Genomic DNA, 23,201 nt, shown 5'->3' on the forward strand with positions numbered 1-23,201 from the left:
ATAATTCATTTAGTATACCGCTAATCTGAAAGATTACTGTTCTATATCCAGGATGATCATAAATCTCTGGGGGAGAGATGTTTATATTTCTTTTGTATTCCAAATAACTATTTACCATATGAAAGGCATGCTTCCAATAAATGCTTATTGATTAATGAGTAAATAATTAAATACTATGGAAAAGATATATAGCTGATAATTTTAGCCTCTTAATAGGTGCTTTGGCCCTAGGTCTTCACATCCTGACTTGCCCTTGAGTCACACACATCTGCCAATCTATGAAATTAAGCCTTGAGTTTCCAATGGATTATGGTAATTATTTGAAGCTCTTTTTCCCCAGCTATTTCCACATTGATGAAGCACATTCTCAGAGGTTTCAGAATTGTGCTGCTGGAGGTTCAGATAGTTTTGATCAGAACACCCTCCTTCAGGTGGTCCCCAGAAACTGAACTTCTAGTCCTGGCTTTCCAGTTGACACCTAACTGAACCTATGAATTTCATGTGTGGGAAGGGGATTGTTTGACTTTGGCAAACTCTTTTCAAGCATTTTAGCTTTAATGTGCCTATCAATGGTTATTTTAAAGAAGCATTATTATTAAGGATCAATAGCTTTGGAGGAATAAGTAATGGGTAAATCTTTCCCCGTCTACATGCCTCTAGATACATGAATATTCTTAGAAGCTAGAAAAAATTTGCCTTTGCTAGCCTTGTAATATATTGATTTCATTGCCTGTAGTCAGATAGGCCTGACTTAGCCTTCCATTATTTTTTTCTCAGTAGCTGACATATCAAAATCCATACTATTTTATTTTGTTTTGTGGAAAGGTAATATAGTAGAAACATGACAACTGAAGGCTTCTTCTGAATAGATGGGAATGATTTCTACCAAGCATACAGACATTTGGTGGTTTCCTGCCATTTGTAACTCCATAGTCTCTGTACCTCACTGAATTTGGTTTGAGTCAATGATTGTATTAAGAGTGTAGTAATACAAGTTAAACACTCTCTAAGAGGAATATTGTATTTCATGATACTATTTGCACCTGGGAATTAACTGTTGCTCAGACCAGTAAAGCAGATAATCACATAACAGCTTCTTTAGAGTATAATATTGATCTTTCCCTATCTCTGATACCATTTTAATATGAGACACATTTAACTTTGAGTTTCACATTGAGTCATAAAAGTTACCAGAAAAAGGTACCTAGCATAATTAAAAAGTCATCTTGTACTTTATTGCAATATAAGCACAAGGTTCCAGTACATTACAAATTCAGCTTAAATTTTATACTAATATTGGCTGAGTTTTGTGTCTTCTGTTTTATGTATATTGGGCTCCCCTCAGTCTGAAAGAAATGGTTTTCTTGTAGGATAATAATGAACACCATGACATAATGGCTTCATGACTTCCTGTCAGAAACCTTGCTGCTGGAGCTTGATGTAATGAAAATCGGATTTTTATGCAACTTAATTAACTGTTATCTCCCATTCTCTCCATGTAGTAAAATTAAATGAAATTTCTTCCTTAAATGATGGAAATACAATCTCTTTAATGGAAAAGTTTAATAAATAAATGTTAATTAATAAATGTAAAACAGCATACTAATTTCTTATTTTTTAAAAAAGTATTTTATTAAATAAAAGATGCATTTAATTTGGAAAGAAAGATGTATTTAATTTAGAAAGAAAAAAGTTAATTTCAGGGGGAAAAAGTCTGCCTTTGGATATATGATTTGGTAGCTCATGAAAAATATTGGGTTTTTTTCCCCCTGAAACCTGATCTCTCAAACTACATTATCCTTACCTCAGAGTCCAATTGTTTTGTATACTGAATAAATTAATAAAAGAGATGTAAGTTTTCTTTAAAAGAATCTTTGACACACCTTAATTCAAGAAAAGAAGCAACTTAAAGAGAATTTTTTTTTTTTTTTAGGTAATTTTAATGATTAACAATTGTTTGGGCAAAGAATTCATTTCTCAAATGCTACTACTTCGGTTGGTTTAATAAAACAAGGAAATTCGTAAGACATCATTTTTACAGTTTTGTTTAAGTTTATTTATTTATTTTGAGAGAGAGAGAGAACATGTGTGTGCAAGAGTGAGCAAGTGCAAGCAGGGAGGGGCAGAGAGAGAGGAGAGAGAGAATGCTAAGCAGGTTCTATATTGATACCTCAAGAACCTGAGCAGAAATCAAGAGTTGGTTGCTTACCCAGTTGAGCTATCCAGGCACCTGCAGCATGCCTCAATAGGTTAAGTGTCCACCTTTTGATTTTGGCTCAGAACGCAGTCCCAGGATCCTGGGATCAGGCCCCTCTTTGGGCTCCACCCTGTACATGGAGCCTACATGGAGCTTGCTTGAGATTCTCTCTCTCTCTCCATCCCTCTCCCCCACTCATGTTCTTTCTCTCTCAAATAAAAAAATTTTTTAAATAAATACTATGTTTGAACATCACATGTTTTAGAGCTACTGATGAGTGCAATAGGTAGGGAAATAAAATAACCAGTGTAAATATTTGAAAAGATTAAATGGCATTATCTTGTTTTGCAAATTACATGATATAAATCTGAGGGATTCTAGTAACACTAACTTATAGAATGATAAAGAAGACTAAGTACACTGCTGTATACCAATTGATTGTATACAAGATTGATAGTTTTTCTGTATACTAGTAATAAATACATAGAAATTAAAACTTAAAATACCTCCTTTTGTGTCTAGTTTCTTGCACTTCCATAATGTTTCCAAAGTTCATCAGTGTTGTAGCATGTATCAAGTTCATTCTTTTTAAGTAAAATTCTATTGTATGAATAGTCCTATACTTTGTTCATCTATTATATTTTGATGGACACTTAGGTTCTTCCTAGAATTCATTCCTTTTTATAGCTTAATATTTCACTGAATGGATATACCACATTTTGTTTATCTATTTTTCAGTTGATGGACATTTGTATTGTTTTTACTTTTTGGATATTATGAATAATGCTACTATGTACATCTACAAACAATTTTTTTGTGTGAACATGTTTTCAGTTATTTTGGGTATATACAGAGGACTGTAATTTCTGGGTCATGTGGTAAATTCTATTTAACTTTTTGAGGAAATGCTGAACTTCTCTACAGTGGCTACACCATTTTACATCTCCAGCAGTAATGTATGATGGTTCCAATTTCTCCATACCCTCATTAATACTTGTTCTCTTTCTTTCTTCTTTCTTTCTTTCTTTCTTTTGTCAACCTAATGTATATTAAATAGTATCTCATTGTGGTTTTGATTTGTATTCTCCCAATGATTAATGATGTTGAACATATCTTTCCATATGCATGTATCTTCTTTGGGAAAATGTCTGTTCAAATTCTTTCCCTGTATTCAAGTTGGGTTATTTGTCTTTTTATTATTGAGCTCTAAGTGATCTTTATATATTCTAGATATTAGACTCTAATCAGATATATTATCTCCCATTGCAGGGGTTATCTTTTTACTTTCTTGATACTATCTTTTCATGTACAAAAGCTTTTAATTTGATGAAGTCTAATGAACGATTTAATTTTTAAGAAACTAAATAAGGGGGCACCTGGCTCAGTCGGTTAAGTGGTCAACTCTTGATTTTGGCTCAGGTTCATGAAGTTCGTGAGATGGAGCCCCTCAATGGGCTTTACACTGAGCTGTGGGGTCTGCTTAAGATTCTCATTCTCTCTCTCTCTCTCTCTCTCTCTCTCTCTCTCTCTCTCTCTCTCTGTCTCTCCCTCCCCCCCCCCCCCGCCCGGTCCCTCCCATATTTGTGCTCTCTCTCAAAAAAAAAAAAAAGAAAGAAATTTAATAATGAAGAGCATTTCATTTTTACACACATATTAAACATTATAGGTCTCTTCATTTCTGTGAGTACACAATTGCTATCTGTTAAACATTTTCCTCCAGCTCTGAGATCTTCCTAACATTTTGTGTGTGTGTGTGTGTGTGTGTGTGTGTGTGTGTACGTGCGCGCACGCACGCGCGTAGTTCTGCTAGTGACAAGGTCCTTCAGGTTTTATTTATCTAATAATGTAATGGAGGGAGGTGAGATAATTAGCTTTGCTATTTAAAATCTCTGTACTGTAATGTTTTACTTTTTACAACAAGCTTCTTTTAGTACTATCAAATAATAAGAGTTTAAAAAGAAAAACATTCAATTTCAACAAGGGTTGAATTTATTCATTAAGACAATCTTCTTATATTAACAAGTTACTCATTACAAAGAAAAGAGATAACAAAATTTTGTTTGATCTCTTATTTTTTTCCAGCTTACTGAGTTTTTTGTCCCTCTATGCACTAATGTTAGCTATTCCTCAAAAACTCACTTATTGAATATATTCTAAATAATACATCTACTAAGGCATTTCTGAGAGGGGCAAATAAAGTCAAGATGGGAAAAAGATTCAAAGAAAATTAGGTCAACCAGTTCTATTATTATGATTACATGAGTGGAAAGGTTTCAAAATGGAACTTATTTTCTAACTTACTATTCTTTAATGTCAAATTTTCTTACATATATTCAATGATAATGGTAAGAGCATGGAATGATGTTGATAATATAAAGTAACTTTTCATTCACAAACGCGTAACTTTATTTTTTTAAAAAAATTTTTTTTCAACGTTTTTTATTTATTTTTGGGACAGAGAGAGACACAGCATGAGCGGGGGAGGGGCAGAGAGAGAGGGAGACACAGAATCGGAAACAGGCTCCAGGCTCCGAGCCATCAGCCCAGAGCCTGACGCGGGGCTCGAACTCACGGACTCACGGACCGCAAGATCGTGACCTGGCTGAAGTCGGACGCTTAACCGACTGCGCCACCCAGGCGCCCCACAAACGCGTAACTTTAAAGAGTAAGAGAAGTTCTACAGAGAAAAAGGTTGAAAGCAAAATAAAAGTATTCTAGTCTCCCAGACACTTGAGAATTATTCATAATGCTACTTTTCATGATGCTATCATGATGCTAATTATTCATGATGCTATCATAGACATTTCCTGTATGCAGTCTGGAGGAAGAAGTAGAAAAGTAATTCAGTTTTATTATTTAGGCTATTTATAGTCTTAGGTGAGCAACTGGTATTTCACAAAGTGAGTTATGTTTTGACAGATTGAGGTTCTTCATGTAGGTGATGAAAAAAGATAATTAATTTCTAAAAGTGAATTTAATCCACATAGGCAACTTATCCGTACGTTGCAATTTGGAGGAGGAATGGTACTGTGAAGTGAAAGATTTGTTATTTCTATCCTCTGTAACTGGATGATTTATTTTGTAAGTGCGTGTGTATTACCTGTAGTGTAGCAACACTGGACATAAAATTAGAATACATAATTTTGAGTCTTGGATTTTTTCTTAATTAGCGGGATAAGCATGAGTAAGTCATTTAAACATTTCTAAACTGAGGAGAACCTGGGTGCCTCAGTCGTTTAAGTGTCCAACTTCGGCTCAAGTGATCTCACAGTTCATGGGTTTGAGCCCTGTGACAGGCTCTGTGCTGTGTGCTGACAGCTGACCTATCATGTAAGATTAATGAGAGATCAAAATAAGATAATGTTTATCAAGGCAGTTCATAAAACTCTATACAAATAAATGTATCATTATCCCCTCACTCATCATTGTACCATTCTCTATCCATGGGCTTATTCTTTAATGATTATCCTTATGATAGTTTTCTGAATATAAAAGTCATATTTTCTGTAAGCAAAAATACAAATAATTAAATACCTCCACCAAATAATAAATGTTTGGCTACCTTTCCATCTAATTATTACTGGTAATTATAGACAGCTTTTAAAAATGTGTATTATTAAATATATGATCTTCATAGCATTTCATTATGTTTTATTTGGCATTACACTATGAATATTTTCCCATGTCCTTAACTATACTTTAAGCAATCTAATGACTGTATAGTATGTCATCATATAGTATACAACCTATTTCATTGGTTCTCTCGGGTCAAACATTTATAGTTTAAGACTTTTGTGACATACTCCCAAACTATTCTTACTTACTATTTCATCATCAACATTTCACAATAAAAGAGGTCTATTTCTTAATGGAAACCCCACCCCAAACTGGGTATTATATAATTTTTCTTACTACATTGTTATCTTAAATTGATTTTAATAATTTATGTGAACTATTGCAATAGCTTCATAAATTATCTTCTCTTTCTACCCTTACTATCAATAAATTCTCATAACAGTAACCTTTAAATTTTAAATTATGAAATATTTTTACCAGATTTTAATTTAGATATAACTTACATATAAAATTTGCAATTTAAAATATATGATTCAATGGTTTTTAGCCTATTCACAAGATTGTGTAACCATTACCACAGTCTAATTGAAGAATTTTTTTATCAAAAGTACTTCATACCTATTAGCAGTCACTTCCCATTCCTTTTTCTTCCATTCTCTGTCAATGACTAATCTAATTTTCATCTCTATGATTTCGCCTGTTCTGGATATTTCATACAAATGGAATCCTAGAGAATGTGGCTGTGCAGGAAAAAGCACATCAGGCTTAGGTTACTCAAACTGTGCACATGACCAAGAAAGGTCTATTTTCAGAATTGCCCCTTGGCCAGCTCCTGGGACCTGAGTTCTGAGCCCTTGCAGTGTTCAACCTGGTAACTCTTTGTATGCCAGCAGACTTGGACCATGCTGTATCATTTGCCTGTATACTTTATGTTAACTGTATGATTAGTGTGAAACCTATTTTTTTGCTCTGCAGATCTGGAGTCTGAGTAGCTGAATGTGAGTACATGAGTAGCTGAATCTGAGTAGCCTATGTGACTGACCCTGAGTAAAAATCCTGGATATCAAGGCTCATGTCAGCCTCCCTAATGGACAACACTTTGCATCTGTTGTCACACACATCTGTTGCTGTGAGAATTAAGTGCATCCTATGTGACTTCACCAGAGGCATTCACTTGGAAACTTACACATGGTTTCTCCTCAACTTCCTCATATGCACTTTTTCCTTTTGCTTTTCATTGGCATCCTTTTCTGTAGTAAATCAAAACCATGAATAATATAACAACATCTGGTTCTTTTGAGTTTTTCTAGTCAGCCATCAAGTCTGAGGATGGTCTTGGGAACCACTGACAGAGGGAATTTAGTGTTTGGTTTCTTTAATTTAGTATAATGTTTTCAAGGTTTATCCATACCATATGTATGAGTACTTTGTATCTTTTTTATTTCTGAATAATATTTCATTGTATGGATATACCATATTTTGTTTATGAATTTATCTGTTAATGGACACTTGGGTTATTTCTACTTTGGGGATATTATGAACAGTACTGCTATGAAAATGCATGAACAAGTTTTTTCTGTGAACTTATGTTTTCAATTTTCTTTTGTATATAACTAGGAGTTGAATTGCTGGGTCATATGGTAACTCTATATTTAACTTTTTGAGGACCTGCCAAATTGTTTTTCACAGCAATGCATCATTTTACACTCCTACCAGCAATGTATGAGAGCTCCAATTTCTCCACATCCTCACCAACCCTCATTTTCTTTCTTTTTTTATTATGACCACCCTAGGGGGTGTGAAAAGGTATCTTGTGGTTTTGATTTGCATTTCCCTAGTAAATACTGATGTTGAGCATCTTTTCACATGATTATTGGTTGCTGTATATCTTCTTTGAAGAAACACCTACTCAGATCCTTTGCTCATCTTTAAATTGGGTTATTTGTCTTTTTATTGTTGAGTTGTAAGAGTTCTTTATATATTCTGGATACCAGACCTTTATTATATATATGACTTACAAATATTTTCTCCCATTGTGTGGGTTCTCTTTTCATTTACTTGATGGTATCCTTTGAAGCACAAACAGTTTTAATTTTGATGAATTTATTTTTTCTTTTGTTTCTTGGGCTTTTGATGTCATATACACACTATATTAAACATTCAGAAAAAAATAATATGGCATGTAATTATGTACTCACAACAGTTAACATTTTTCTGCAGTATTTGTGTTTTTTTTTTAGAAAGTAACATGTGACTTAACATCTATCTTTTCCTGTTTTTGTTTTCACTCAGAGTATATAAAAATCCTGAAGCTGATATGTACCATTTCCTCCTAAATTATTTTCAATAATTTTATGATATGGGTAAAAATCTTCAGTTAATTATAGCATTATTTTATTGTATAAAACATTTACATAAATGGCATCATGTGCCTAGCTTTTTATAATGTTTTTCTCTATATTAATGTTTTAAAAATTTATTCACATTCCCATGTAGATCTTATTTTCACCTCTGTATTGTGTTCAATTATGTAAATAAATTAGTTTATTTTTTTTCATTTTCTACAAATGTAAGATTAGGTTGCTTTCAATTTTTTTCTTCTATAAATAATGCTTTCATGTGCATTTTTGTATGTGTCTCTAAGCGCACAAGGGGAAACTTTTGGGGCGGGGGAGAGGGCAAGCGGGGGACAGGCTCTGCACTGACAGGCTGAAGCAAGGAGCTTGATGCAGGGCTTGAGCTCATGAACTGCGAGATTATGACCTGAGCTGAAGTCGGGTGTTCAACTGACTAAGCCACCCAGGTGCCCCACAAGGGGGAACATTTTTAATGCTATCTACCTAAAAGTAAAATTATTAGATTAAAAATATACTTATGATAATTTTACTATAAATTGCCAAACTGCTCTGTATAATAATTTATATCCAACTAGCAAAGTATGAGTCAAGATATTTCTACTTGTTCATCGACATTTTGTTAGACTTGTAAATGTTTACTAATGAGATAGTTATAACTTCCTATCTCATCAAATTATAACTTTAATTAATCTGGGGGCACCTGGGAGGCTCAGTCAGTTAAACCTCTGACTCTTGATTTCAGTTTAGGTCATGATCTCATTGTTGTGAGGTCAAGCCCTACACAGACTCTGTGCTGACAGTATGGAGCCTGCTTGGGATTCTCTCTCTCCCCCTCTCTCTCTACACTTCCCCTGCTCATGTTCTCTCTCTTTCTCAAAATAAATAAATAAACCTTAAAAATAATTGGAATTCCTAAATGTCCATCAACTGATGAATGGATAAAGAAATTGTGGTTTATATACACAATGGAGTACTACATGGCAATGAGAAAGAATGAAATATGGCCCTTTGTAGCAACGTGGATGGAACTGGAGAGTGTGATGCTAAGTGAAATAAGCCATACAGAGAAAGACAGATACCATACGTTTTCACTCTTATGTGGATCCTGAGAAACTTAACAGAAACCCATGGGGGAGGGGAAGGAAAAAAAAAAAAAGAGGTTAGAGTGGGAGAGAGCCAAAGCATAAGAGACTCTTAAAAACTGAGAACAAACTGAGCGTTGATGGGGGGTGAGAGGGAGGGGAGAGTGGGTGATGGGTATTGAGGAGGGCACCTTTTGGGATGAGCACTGGGTGTTGTATGGAAACCAATTTGACAATAAATTTCATATATTGAAAAAAAATAATTGGAATTAATCTGTTTATTAGTAAGATTGGTCCTCATATTTACTGGCTATTGAATTTCCTTTCTTATAAAATTTTTGTTCATATTATTTGACCATTCTACTACTGCTTTTGCTCCTGAGAGCTTCTTATAGATTTGTTACAGTTTTTAATATATTCTGGATATTAATGCATCACCAGTTGCATGCATTGCTCGTACCTGCATTTTTATTTTTATGCTATTCTTTCCAAAGAGAAGCTTTAAATTTTAGTTTATTAGTCTTTTTCTTTATGATTTGTTTTCTGTGTATTTTGAAACACTTATTATGAAACCCTTCCATACCCCACCTTCATGAAAATATTATCTTATATTTCCCTAAAATTTTGAAAGATTTTATTTTATGTTGGGGTTATTAATCCATCTTGATTTGAATTTCGCATACAGTATGCACCAGGTAATTAATTTTATTTTTCCATAGAGACAGTCAAGCATTACAGCAGTATTAATAAAGTAGTTTACCATTATACATGTTGGCTGATAGGTTATTTCATTTGTATAAGAAATTCTCAAGTATAAATTATGTTTCTCCATTAAGTTATTGAATACCTTACACTAAATCTATCCTTTGATTATATATTTTATTGTTCTTGTGAATGGCATCTTATTACTATTTTAATTTTAATGGGATTTGCTATTTATATTTTTTGTGCTTCATTTGCATTCAGAAAGCTATCAGTGCTATTAAAAATTTCTTCCTGAAGTACATTCTATAATAATACAGTGAGGATCTGTGAGTGGCAAATTATCTTAATTTTTGACTGAAAATGCCCTAATTTCATCCTTATTCTTGCATTGTATTTTATCCATGTATAGAAGTCTTGGTTGATAAGATTTTTACCTTCAGCACTGTTGGGATATCATTCTATAATTTTTTGGGTTTTATTTTGGTTATTGAGAGGCTGCTGCCAATCAAATTTGTTTTCTTTGTTGGTTATGTGACCTTTCTTTCTGGTAGCATTTATGTTTTTCTTTTACTCTTTATCTTCTTGATATATGTAATTTCATTAAAATATGGTCAAAGTTAAATTTCTTTTTAATTATTATGCCCAGGAATTTTTAGCTCCTTTATTTTTAGGATTCATACCTTTTATTAATAGTGGAAAAGTCTGTCATTATTTTGAAAATTATGATCTTTGCCCATTCTGTCATTCTCTCCTTCTGAAATTTCTATTTTGATATGGTAGGTCTTTTCATCCTTTCTTCAATGTTTTGAATCCCTTTTTCATATTTTTCATCTCTTCAACTTCTTATGTTGTAGTCTGAGTAATTTCCTCAGATATTTCTTCTAATACATTGATTATCTCTTCAGCTATATTTAATCTTTTAAACCAATCTACATAGTGTGCTAAGGTTTTTATTTCTGCAACTACTTGTTGGATTTCTGGAATTTCTCTTTATATTTTCTCAGAATCTGTCGACTATTTTAAAAATTTATATTTTATTTATTTATTTACACTATTTATGTATTATTGTGGCTTGTATTACTTTATTTATCTTCAGTTATTTTAAACATTCTTCCTTTTGAGGTTCTCATAATATTGTTTGATGATATCAAGCTCAAGGGATGCTAACCCTCCTATTTGTTGTTGTTGTTTCTGCTGACTCTTGCTCATGAGAAACTTTGTGCATTTTTGATCACACGCTTACCTTCAGTAGAGAGTTTTTCCTCTAGCAAATCCATAAAATTTGAACTGTAAATTTCTCTGCAGAGAATAGTTTGCATTTACTTCACTGGGAAATAAGCTAAGAAGAGTCTATATATTGATTTCTCAGTTTGAGGATTCCTCAACATTCAGCTGATATAAATTTCAATTCCATACCCACTGGTAGTACAGTAAATTTTACTTTTTATTCTACCTAGAATCCTATAGCTTCCATGTTCCAGTGGTTGGAGGTTTAAAAACATCACCCTTGGTGAAAAGTCTTTAGAAAAAAATCTCATCACTATCATTTTACTATTTGGAAACACAAAGCCATAGCTCTTGTTCCTACTGGGCTTATTACTTATTACTTCAGGTTTTAGCATTAGGTCTTATATCCATGTCCACATTTTTCCTAAGTCTACTCTGGTGACAACCCCTGAGCTTATATTAACTAATTTTCTGTTTACTTGACTTCTGTCACTTGAGGTTACTCTTTTCTTTCCTTTAGACTCTTCCATATATTTCAAATTTTGCTTTGTTTTAATTCAGCATTTCTATATGATGTTATCAGAGAGGTTCAGTATTAAGCCTGTGTTAATGCATTCTATTAATGCATACTATTCTAAACAGAATAGTACTCAGAGCAAAGCATGTGTAATTTCTATATTTAGAAAGCTACCGACTGCTCCTTTGTGGGCTACTATGGTCAATTTTTGTAAATTATACCTGGATTATTTAAAACAAAGAGAAAATCTCTTACATTAATAGTTTATTTAATCAAGTTTGGTATGCTTCTCCAATTCAATTTTGTAACTTTATACTTGATTTGCTGGGCTAAGTATTATGTAAAATTCACTTACCAATATTACCATACTGATGTTTATTTCTCCTTGTATTTTCAACAGCTTTTGTTTTATACTTTATTAGTATGTCTTATTGAATGTTTTCTTAGTAAAAAGTTACCTATATGTGCCATTTCTTCTTAAAACCTTATATTCAAATTTGACTCATTCTAATATTCTGATCCCTTCTTTCTTTGTGCTTGCATTTGTTGGGTAGATCTTTAAATACCTTAAAGATCCCAAGTCAAAACTGTGTCTCTTATAGACATCATATGATTCCATCTGTTTTTTGGACCCTAACTGATACGAACATATATTATTTGCATGTTTGCTATTGTTATGGCAGATGTTTGGGTCTTTTGTCATTTACTTTATGCTTAATGGCTTGGCTTCTAAAATTTTTCACTGCTATTTCCTTTGATATATAATTGTTATTTATTTGATTTCTTCACTCTGATAATTTAGAAGAAATATGTGCTATATTTTTATATATTTCAATAATAAATGTATACCAATATTTCTGAATTAGTAAATTTAAAAACCTAAACAATATGTGATGTCTCCCTGTATATATATTTATAGAGGTTATAGATTAACAACTTTTATATATCCTTGACTATTTTTCTAGTCAGATACAATTCTTTTTCAATTAATGCTGATAACTTATATTTTCCCTCAAATTAAATAATTTCTTAATATTTCCTTTTGTATTTTATGTATCGGTAGGGTTTTGTCTTCTTGATTAGACTTGCATAGGGATCTATTTTGTTGCCTTTACTATTGTTTCACCATAAAACTCCAATTCCTAGGTTTATCATTTAAGTTTACAGCTTTTCCTTTAAAAATGTATTATATTATTTTCTCCTTCTATTTATGTATTTTATTCTTCTTGCTTTCCTTATGTTTGTATGCTTGTTCTTTCAACTTCTTCAGTTCTTACGCATATTTCATTAAAGGCTATAAATGCACTTCAGAACAGCTTTGTCCTCAGTCTCCCGATTTTGATACATATTGATCTTATTGTTGGCACAGATATTTTGTTTTATTTATTTTATTTCTTTAATATAATTTATTGTCAGATTGGTTTCCATACAATACCCAGTGCTCATCCCAACAAGTGCCCTCCTCCCTGTCCATCCCCCACTTCCCCTCTCTCCCACCCCTCATCTACCCTTAGTTTGTTCTCAGTCCTTGAGAGTCTTTTATGGTTTGCCTCCCTCCCTCTCTGTAACTTTTTTTCCCCTCCCCCATGAGAGGGGGAGACCTTCCCCTCCCCCATGGTCTTCTGTTAAGTTTCTCAAGATTCACATATGAGTGAAAACATATGGTATCTGTCTTTCTCTGCCTGACTTATTTCACTTAACATAATACCCTCCAGTTCCATCCACATTGCAGCAAATGGCCATATTTCATTCTTTCTTATTGCCAAGTAGTATTCCATTGTATATATAACCCACATCTTCTTTACCCATTCGTCAGTTGATGGACATTTAGGCTCTTTCCATAATTTGACTATTGTTTAAAGTGCTGCTACACACATTGGGGTACATGTGCCCCTATGCATCAGCACTCCTGTATCCTTTGGGTAGATACCTAGCAGTCGCACAGATATTTTAAATATCCTCTTTGGCCAAAGAGTTATTAAAAATAATCTTTTGAGGGGTGACTGGGTGGCTCAGTTGGTTATGCGTCCGACTTTGGCTCAGGTCATGATCTCACAGTTAGAGCCCTGAGTGGGGTTCCGTGCTGACAGCTCAGATATGGGAGCCTGCTTCAGATTCTGTATCTCCCTCTCTCTGCTCCTCCCCTGCTCACGCTCTATCTCTTTCTTAAAAACAAATAAACATTTCAAAAAATTAAAAAATACTATGTTTACCTTTCATTAAATTTGCTTATTAAAAACATCTTCTTGGGAACCTGGGTGGCTCAGTCAGTTAAGCCTCCAACTTCAGCTCAGGTTTTGATCTCACAGTTCCTGAGTTTGAGCCCTGCATCTAGGAATCCTCTGTCTCCCTCTGTCTCTGCCCCTTCCTCGCTCATGCACATGAGTGCACATATGTGCGTGCGCTCTCTCTCAAAAATAAATAAGCATATTTTTAAAAGTTAAAAAGAATTAAAAACATCCTGTTCTTAAGTACAATTTATTGTTTATGGTTAGAATATACAATCTACTCACAATTTTTGTTTTGTGGAATTCGTAAAAGTTTGTCAACATTTTAAGATCATCTGAAAACATTGTCTATTCTGTTTGTAGGTTAGAGTCTTTTTTCTTTCTAGCAATCTACATTAACGAAGATTGTGTAAGTGCTTTAAAAAATCTGTATTGGCATGGGGCTCAGTTGTTTAAGGTCATGATCTCATGGTTTGTGGATTCAAGTCCCGCATCGGGCTCTGTGCTGAACTCTTGCTCAGAGCCTGGAGACTGCTTCAGATTCTGTGTCTCCTTCTCTCTCTGCCCCTCCTCCGTTCACACTTTGTCTCACCCTGTCTCTCAAAAATAAATAAATAAATGTAAAAAAGATTAAATATTAAAAAATCTGTATTGGCTTAACTGAAATAATAAACTTCGTTTCTTGTTCCTGCAATAGTCTAAGGTGGCTATAACTGGTCTGGTGATCTGCTCCGATGATTTAGGGATCCAGTCTCCTTTTGCCTTCCTAGGGCACTACTACTCAAAGTGTAGCAATGTACAAATTGTTATCTGTCAGCAATAAAATAAGGAGCTCATAGCAGAATATAAATCAACCGCATTACTTATCACGGTGTTTAATTCAGTTGATATATTGTTCATAGCCAAACTTTTCTCCATGAAGGATGCAGTGCCTGCTTTAGGGCCTGAGAATGCTCTACTGTATCTTCTATATCTTATTAGTAGGCCAGGAAAAGAGACAGCAGAGAGAATTGTTAGGAGACTGCTTTTGGTAGTAGCCATGCCTAGAAGTGGCATATATCATTCTGCCCACATCTCACTGATCACAATTCACATGACTTCGTGCAACTATAAGAGAAGCTGGAAAAATATAGGATGGCTAAGTGCCCAAGAAGAAGAAAAAATGGTTTTGTGAACACAGTAGTCTCTGCTACAACTTTTTCTGTATTTTCCATTCTCCGTGCTCATCATAGGAATATCTGCAACACTTTTTGTTCTCAATCCATTACTAACAACCACATATATATGCATTTCTTCTTACCCAAGACATAAGGATGACTTTCAATCAATACTTATTTTAAGACACAATATTGGGCTTTGTTTTTCTATTTTCTTCATCTGACCTATAAATAAGCTTTTTCCCTCAGTTTATGCATACTTTTTAACAGACATCATTAGGTTGGTTCTCTGCCAACAGTAAATAACAGAACTAGCTGTGTCCATCCTGCCTTGAAGACTTTTTCCAGTTCTGATCACATGTCACACTATTGCTGTTGGTACATTTTAGAAACATACATGAATCAGATGCTTGGCCAGTATTATTTTCTAAACTCTTCAACTTGTCAGAGGCTTCTGAATGGCACAAATAAAATTTTTAAATTCTAATCTCACCATGACTTGTGTTGTTAGTCCCACTTTACACAAAATTGTGTAGTTTTCTCTACATATTCAGAACTTGGGGGTTATAAAAGATTTCTTGATTTTTTTATTATAGGGCTAACTTTTCTGGAAGAGAAAATTTTGTTCACTCTTTCAGACAAATGGTTTAATTTTTTTCCCTTTTAATGACCCAATATGGATCTTCCACAGCAACTTGAAGAATGTATTTTAAAACTCATGATTCTTGAAGAACCACCCTAAATCTTAAAGCACAAAGACAAACCAGAGATTTCTGGAATCTCTGTGATAACTCAGCTTAAATCCAGGAAATATAAATGTAAAAACTAATGGGCCATAAAGATCTGAGGAAGTAAGTTTATTACAATCAGACTTGCAAGAGTGACTAATTTATCTCTCAGTTCAGTTCAAGCAATTGTATGTTTACTTTATGCTTGGTAGCCTATTTTGAAAAATAATTGTAATAATTTGTCCAACTTGCTTTGCTGCAATGTAGTGTGTTTTAACTTGGTATGCTTTGTTTGAGCAGCTTTGTCAATAATGCAAATTTCTGATTTGTGGCAGAATGTGTGTGGTAACAGCAAAACCCAGACCTGGTTTCTATAGAAGGTGGGGTGAAGTTCATATACTTACCTATTTGGAAAGCTATAAAAAAGACAAAGTAATTACTCTATTGCATCTGAAAGGCTGAAACTTGAGTGCTATATATTGCACATTTTAAAAAGTGTGGATCATTTCTATTATTTTTTTCTGTAAAACTTGACTAGGATATCTGTATTTGGGTACCAATCATTGGTCCTTTGCTGTCATTACTTAGTAATCTTAACATCATGTTTTTAAATGTCAGATTCATCCTATCCAATAGTATGGGTTTTTCCTTTTTTTGCAGTACTTGGGACTATTTCAGAGTTATTATAAGAACTCATTTTTCACTGGATTAGCACTGTGGCTCTCTGATGATCAATGTACGTTTTACAACCTTGTATTCATTTTATTGTCCATATCACTTTTAAAACGTAGCGATGATGGATTAGTGTCATGAACTTGAGTTCATTTTGTTCAGCAAGAATTTTCCAACTTTTTAGCCCTCCTCTTTATTAAAAAAAATTAACGTTTACTTACTATTGCGAGACAGAGAGAGAGAGAGAGACAGAGCATGAGCAGGGGAGGGGCAGAGAGAGAGGGAGACACAGAATCTAAAGCAGGCTCCAGGCTCTGAGCTGCCAGCACAGACCCCGACACAGGGCTTGAACCCATGATCTGTGAGATTGTGACCTGAGCCAAAGTCAGAAGCTTAACCAACTGAGCCACCCTGGCACCCCTAGCCCTCTTCTTTAAAAAGCAACACCTTCTTTCCCATAAATAGCAATCTTTGGTAGCCATGCCTTTTCATGCTCACCTCAGAAACTTGATTGGAAGGCAATTCTGTATAGTTGGTCAAATTTCTGGATCACTAAGGGATGAACAGAACTTAGTCCTGTGCTACCATGGTACAGACTGTGATGACAATACATTGGTACCTAGCACATTTAATCTCAGAAATATTTTCATATTTTTGTTTATATTTGGTATTAGTACATGGACAAATGTTTTATTCTTTTGTTGGCTTTCTCTTTAGATTTTCATAATCTATGTTTGAAAGGGGCTGAGAAAACTCTGCAAGACAACTTTGATACTAAAAAACAATGGAGCACTGTAATATTTGTCATTGTCATTTCTAATTGGTTTCATTTATACTATAGCAAGACCTAGTTTGATTTTAAGAGAGCTTATTTTCTCTATGTAGAGCATTGTATAGCAGCTAGCATACCATTTGTTATGTAGTAGATATAAAATTAAATATATTTCTAACCTTACTTGTGGGCGAAGGATAGTCTTATTTTAGACAGCAGTCAGTAAGTTCTGATGCCTTCATTCAGAAGTGATGACAGAATTTCCATACCGCATAAAGAATGCTCAGGAATGCTAAGAGATAGCCTCAAGGGCACTGGGGTATGTGTGTGTATAGGGAGGCTCTGTACAGCTCAGTGACATATGGCCACAGGGTATAATAGAAACAATGTTGAGTCAGCAGGACTGGGTGGCAATGCGAGGATTCTGTCTCAGCCCCTTGAGTTAAACTCTGACCTGGGGAGGCAGGACTAGGTTGTCACTGAGAGTACTTTCTATCTCTACAATCATTCAATTTATGACAGGCCCCTGAAATGTGTCATTTCTAAAGCTAGATATATCTCAGTCCAGTTCTAAATTATGCCAAATGCTCTAAATTAAAACATTTAATTAACAAAATCACTAGGTGTTGCATGCATTCGTTATTAAATATCTGATCTACTCATAATCACTGAGTATCCTCTGGTGAAGAGTCAGCCTTTCTAAACTGCCTCACTCACAAAGGCTGATAATCTTTCCCTTACAGAGGCAGTTGGCACCATTGGGTACTTTTGATTTTCTATTCTGACTTTACTAATGTTTCTGTGATACTGATGAACATCCTGAATTTCTATCTCCTTAAAGAGCTACACTGGATATTAGTTGCATTTTTCTTGAGACTTGTAGCTTATTCTTATATTAAAGCTAATCACTGGGGTATAAATAATATACAAACATACATCCCTTCAGATGTTTCTATAATGTCCATTCCTCCTTTCTCTCATTGCTGACCTCATCCTTAAGTCTGAAAACCTTTTCTGATCTATTTCCTGCCTTTGAGAAACTTAAAGTCATGCAGTCATTTGTAGGTGCCTATCCTATTCTTAAAACATAACTCTGAAATTGCTGGTGAAATTGCTGGTTCATACCAAAAAAGGAGACTTTAATTCATTTCCCTGAAAAGTTGCCATATCCTTTTCTCTCCCCTTCTTACCTTACAGAGATATCTCTCTCCTCTGACTTTTTCCTCATCCCAACCACCTGAGCGACCCCCCTTCAACTTCCCCTCCCCCTCTGCCACACATAATCTTTCAGGTACCAATGCGACAAAGAGCTCCCGTGTGTTAACTGACAACTGTGATGAATTCATAGTGACCGACCATCAGACATATGTGGTAAGGGATGAAAAGTTTGCATCCAGTCTCCTTGGAAAGGTGTTCTTAGGTCAGTAGTTGTTTGCTGCGGGCATGGGATGACTAACTGAAGGGAAAGAGATGTGTATTCAGAGTCTCCTTATTCTGTTTGAGGACCACTCACTGTGGACAGTCCAGTCTGAGCGCCTTAGAAGCAATGAAGTATTACGTGATGTAATATATTATTTTCATTATCCTTCCTCTTTTATAATATGCAAGGTCTATTTATAGGTGAACTGAAAGATTTTACTGATGATACTTCACAGTATAGGTATTGTACCTTTCATCTTGTTTTCAGTTGTGTAAGAAACACAACGAGTAACTTGAACAGCATCTGTCCATTTGTGAGGAGGATGCATCTGACTAATGAATGAGTCAATTACTCTGAAGATACTTCCTCACGTTGAGATGCTGTGACTCTAGGACAAATTTGGAGATACATTTCAACCATTATCTAAACGCAATGCTACTTGCAGAACAAGGGTCTGCAAACATTCTTTTGTGCAGGGGCTGATAATAAGTATTTTCAGCTTTGTGGGCCATTTAAGAGATCTTGGTTGCACATTATTCTTTTTTTAAAAATCCTTTAAAAATGGAAAAAGTGCTAGCACACGGTTCTTACAAAGTTTACCAACTTTTTGTTTAGATTGCAAACATCAGAGAAACTGCAGTACATAGAACTTTATGAGCTTGCCCCCTTAGACAACAATATTCTCAGTAAAGTGGACTAAACTTCAATATAACAATTATAAAATTAAAATGCAATCCTAAGACAACGAGATGTATTTTCCATTATCACATATCTTATGGTTAACAAAGTTTTGATTTTTGTCCTCTACATAAGTAATATAAGGAGAATATATAACAATAAAAAATGAAAAAAAAACTACTTAAAAATATTCCTATCTGGACAAGTTCCAGAAGGCCAGGAGTTTTAAATCACAAAGTAAAAATGATCATCTTCAGTGTAACCCAACTTACTCTTTACTTGAAACTCATCATTGTCTTCATGCCTATGCCATCTCACTATATACGTCCATTTGCGACCAAAAGAAATTTATTAAAAATTCCATTCTGAGCATAAAAACATCTAGCACATATCAGATCAACATTCAAAATGCTGATGGTTAGTGATGAGAATCAGACACCATATAGAAGTATTCCCTTTGTAGACATCAAAGAGAGTCTTTTTATCTAGGGAAGGACACACAACAGACGCTTTCAGAAGCACTATGATTAGTTGGTAGAGCCTGAGTATTCATTACATGTGACCTAAACAAATAGAAATGGCTTGGCTTTTAGCTGATTTTGTCATGATGTCCAATCATTCATAATTGTGAATAAAGAGGATGCACTACTGTAAATCATACATTAACTGAATACAGGTGACCAATTGGAAAATAACTCACTTTTTGTCTTTTCTGAAATTCTGCTTCCTCATATATGGTGCTGATATACTGGTAAATAATTTAGTGATTCTGAAACAAACAAAAAATTATTGGGTTAAGCCTTCTCAATGCTAAGAAAGAAGGTCTTTTTTAGATTAGCAGAATGTTCATAGAGGACAACTATAATTTTTCTGTGTAGCATAAGTAAGGCTAAGAAACATTTATCACTGAATTTCTCAAACCATTTTGTGCTGGAAAGCCTTATCAATCATTTGAGTATATGGCATTATTTTTGTTTTACTTCTTTTTTCCATATATATATATAAAACAACCTATAAGTAACCTGAGTGAAGATTCAACATGAGTCACAAATACACATTCTATAACAGGAACTGCACAATATCATTTAAAAGCTTCTGAACAGAAAGTTTCTATTACATTTTTGTGCTCCAAAGGAAACCCAATGTCCTCATATCTCAAAAATCTTTTGGAGAGAACTTGTGGTTTAAGCAAGTGGAAAAAAATCAATTGCATATTCTCTCTTCTAAGGGAGTATTTTACTTAATGCTTTCAATATTATTAATTTCTTCTCAATTATGAATTGCTCTATTTGTGAAAATTACTTTGGGCCAAATAGTAAAGTAAGTGCTTAATATGGAAAGGCAAATAAATGGGTTTCAGTCTCATTAATTTTTTGTTTTCTTTTATTTCATAAAATGTATTTCCATTCAGCAAATTTTAATTACTCACCAATTGTATGTAAAGTCCTAGGTTATAATAGGTATATTATGGGATACCAAGATGGATCAAGGATGGTCCTTGTTCTGAAAGTGCTTAGCTTTAGTGATTATGACAATCAAGACATCCAAAACAATATTAAAATAGGGAGACACAGCGGCGCCTGGGTGGCTCAGTTGGTTAAGTGTCCAACTTTGGCTCAGGTCATGATCTCATGGTTCGTGGGTTCGAGCCACGCATCGGGCTCTGTGCTGACAGCTCAGAGTCTGGAGCCTGCTTCAGATTCTGTGTCTCCCTCTCTTTCTTACCCTCCCCTGTCCCCTCTCTCTCTCTCTCTCAAAAGTAATAAAACATTAAAAAATAAAAGACAGAGACCTATTATATGAAATGTCATAAACGAAATAAAGCTGCTTTTACCCTGATTGTTCACACGGATATCTTGGTCTGTACAATGACTTGTCTAAATGTGTCCTTCATAGCTTTCTTGTTACATATGTGATGATAAGAAAGCTTACTCTTAAAATTAGTTGCTGATATATGAAGAAGAGGCAGGCACACAGATACATACAGAACAAGAAAGCTGAAAACTATAAATAGATTGTCAACAACTCTGAAGCTAATTATGAAAATGGAAAGTTAATAGAAATGCTTTGAACACATGCTAAATTTTTATGGTAAGTCATTCAATCTCTTTAAATATTTGCTAATGCTATAGTGCTTTTGTACAAGTTATTTTTATAGATCAAGAAATCTGTGATTCTCTTTTATTTAGAAATGATTTTCTATTCTGTAGCATGTGTAAGGTATGATTATACATTTTGAGAGCAATTGAAGCTCTACCTCATCATTACAGTGAATCCTTCCAGACAGAACCATAAACAAACAGCCTAGTCCTCTGTGGGAGACAAGGATGTACACGTTTGATTAATGGTTGGCACGGATGACACCTGGAATCCAAACAGTTGGAGTCATACCTCAGGAAATGCTTCAAGGACATAAGGAAGCACCATCTGAAGCAACACAGATGCTGATAACAGAGAAATAGTTATATCCAGGATGAAAACTGTGAATAAAGGAAGCAACTGAACTTAAATAGAAACCAGAGGGCAGAATGCAGAGCAGGAAAGGGACGATGAAAGAACAAAAGCAGTGGGCCTGACAAGTGGCACCTGCTCTCATGAATCATACACCTTTTCCCCTCCTTTCGAGTCACTCTTGAGCTAGCTCCTCTTCAGTCTTCCCTCCTCCAGATAGGGTCGCCGAGCCATTCTCTCCTTTAACATTTGTTCTTCCCTTATTTTAACTCTATCTCCGTGTCTTGCTCATTTAAACTTTCATTCTTCCTCCTTGCTTGCTTTCCCCCTCTACCCCTGTTCTTTTTTCCTGAAGGATAAGGTCCATCTTTCTAAGACTGAAAAATTACGGCTTCATTAAAAACTCTATATTTATTTCTGGACAATGGTATTTATACGGATAACATTTTAGTGAGTGAAGACTCACTTACGGAAAGGATCTATTACTGCAAGTCCCACGTGGCCACACTGGTCACAGTGGGATTTCCGAGGAAATAGAAGTCACAGTTGATCATCAAGTCTTATAAGTTCAGGTGTTTTTCTGAGGCTCAGTTGATTTATATCTAAAGTGGAGCTGATATTGCATTTTTGAGGGTGGAAATTTATCTCGCTGAGAGCTGAGATTCTGAAATGACTACTTATGAAGAAATTGCCTTATATCTATGTTCCTTAAAAAGTTTCTGTTCTTTTGATATGTTCTCAAAATTATGCTCTGATGTAGCCTGGACATGTATTTCCCAGTCCTGAAAGAAGATTTATATCAAAAGAAATAAAGGCACATGACCCTACTAATGATGGGTACTGAGAAAACAGACAATATAGTTATTTTATGTCTCTCAGCTAAGCTAGTGATTTAAAGGTAAAAGAAAAGCTTAAAGCAATTTTCTTTAGAACATAAAGACAGAGAAAAGTCCAGATGGACATAAACTATGCTCTTGGTGAAAGACACACAACTACAAATATTCATATTGCTGGTGAGTGGATGTACAGTATAGGTATTATCTCTTGTCGATCTCATGAGTAAAAAATGTAGCTTCTCTTTACAATAAAGTTACGGAGAGACAGGACAATTCATGTTAGTAAGGTGAAAAATCCTTTGCCAGTCAAAGGCTTTTTGGTAAGAGTTAAAGCTCATAGTAAATAAAGAATTCTGGAATCAACAGTGTGGACAGGCTTCAGGAAGACCCTACACTTAGCTTACTTTAGACTAGGGTCACTCTATTGTTGCATTGATAATAGTGAAGCGTTTATGATTTTAACAACTACTTTTTCAAAAGTTATGTCATCTATACTTTAACATACAAATCATTGAGTTTAAGTCATGGTTCATTTTCTTAGTTAACCATCAGAGGTCATGCTCACTCATTGGATTATTATCCCTGGTGACAACATACT

The sequence above is a fragment of the Panthera pardus genome, unplaced genomic scaffold, assembly GCF_024362965.1.
Source record: "Panthera pardus isolate Hobbes unplaced genomic scaffold, ASM2436296v1 HiC_scaffold_16, whole genome shotgun sequence".
NCBI lineage: Eukaryota > Metazoa > Chordata > Mammalia > Carnivora > Felidae > Panthera > Panthera pardus.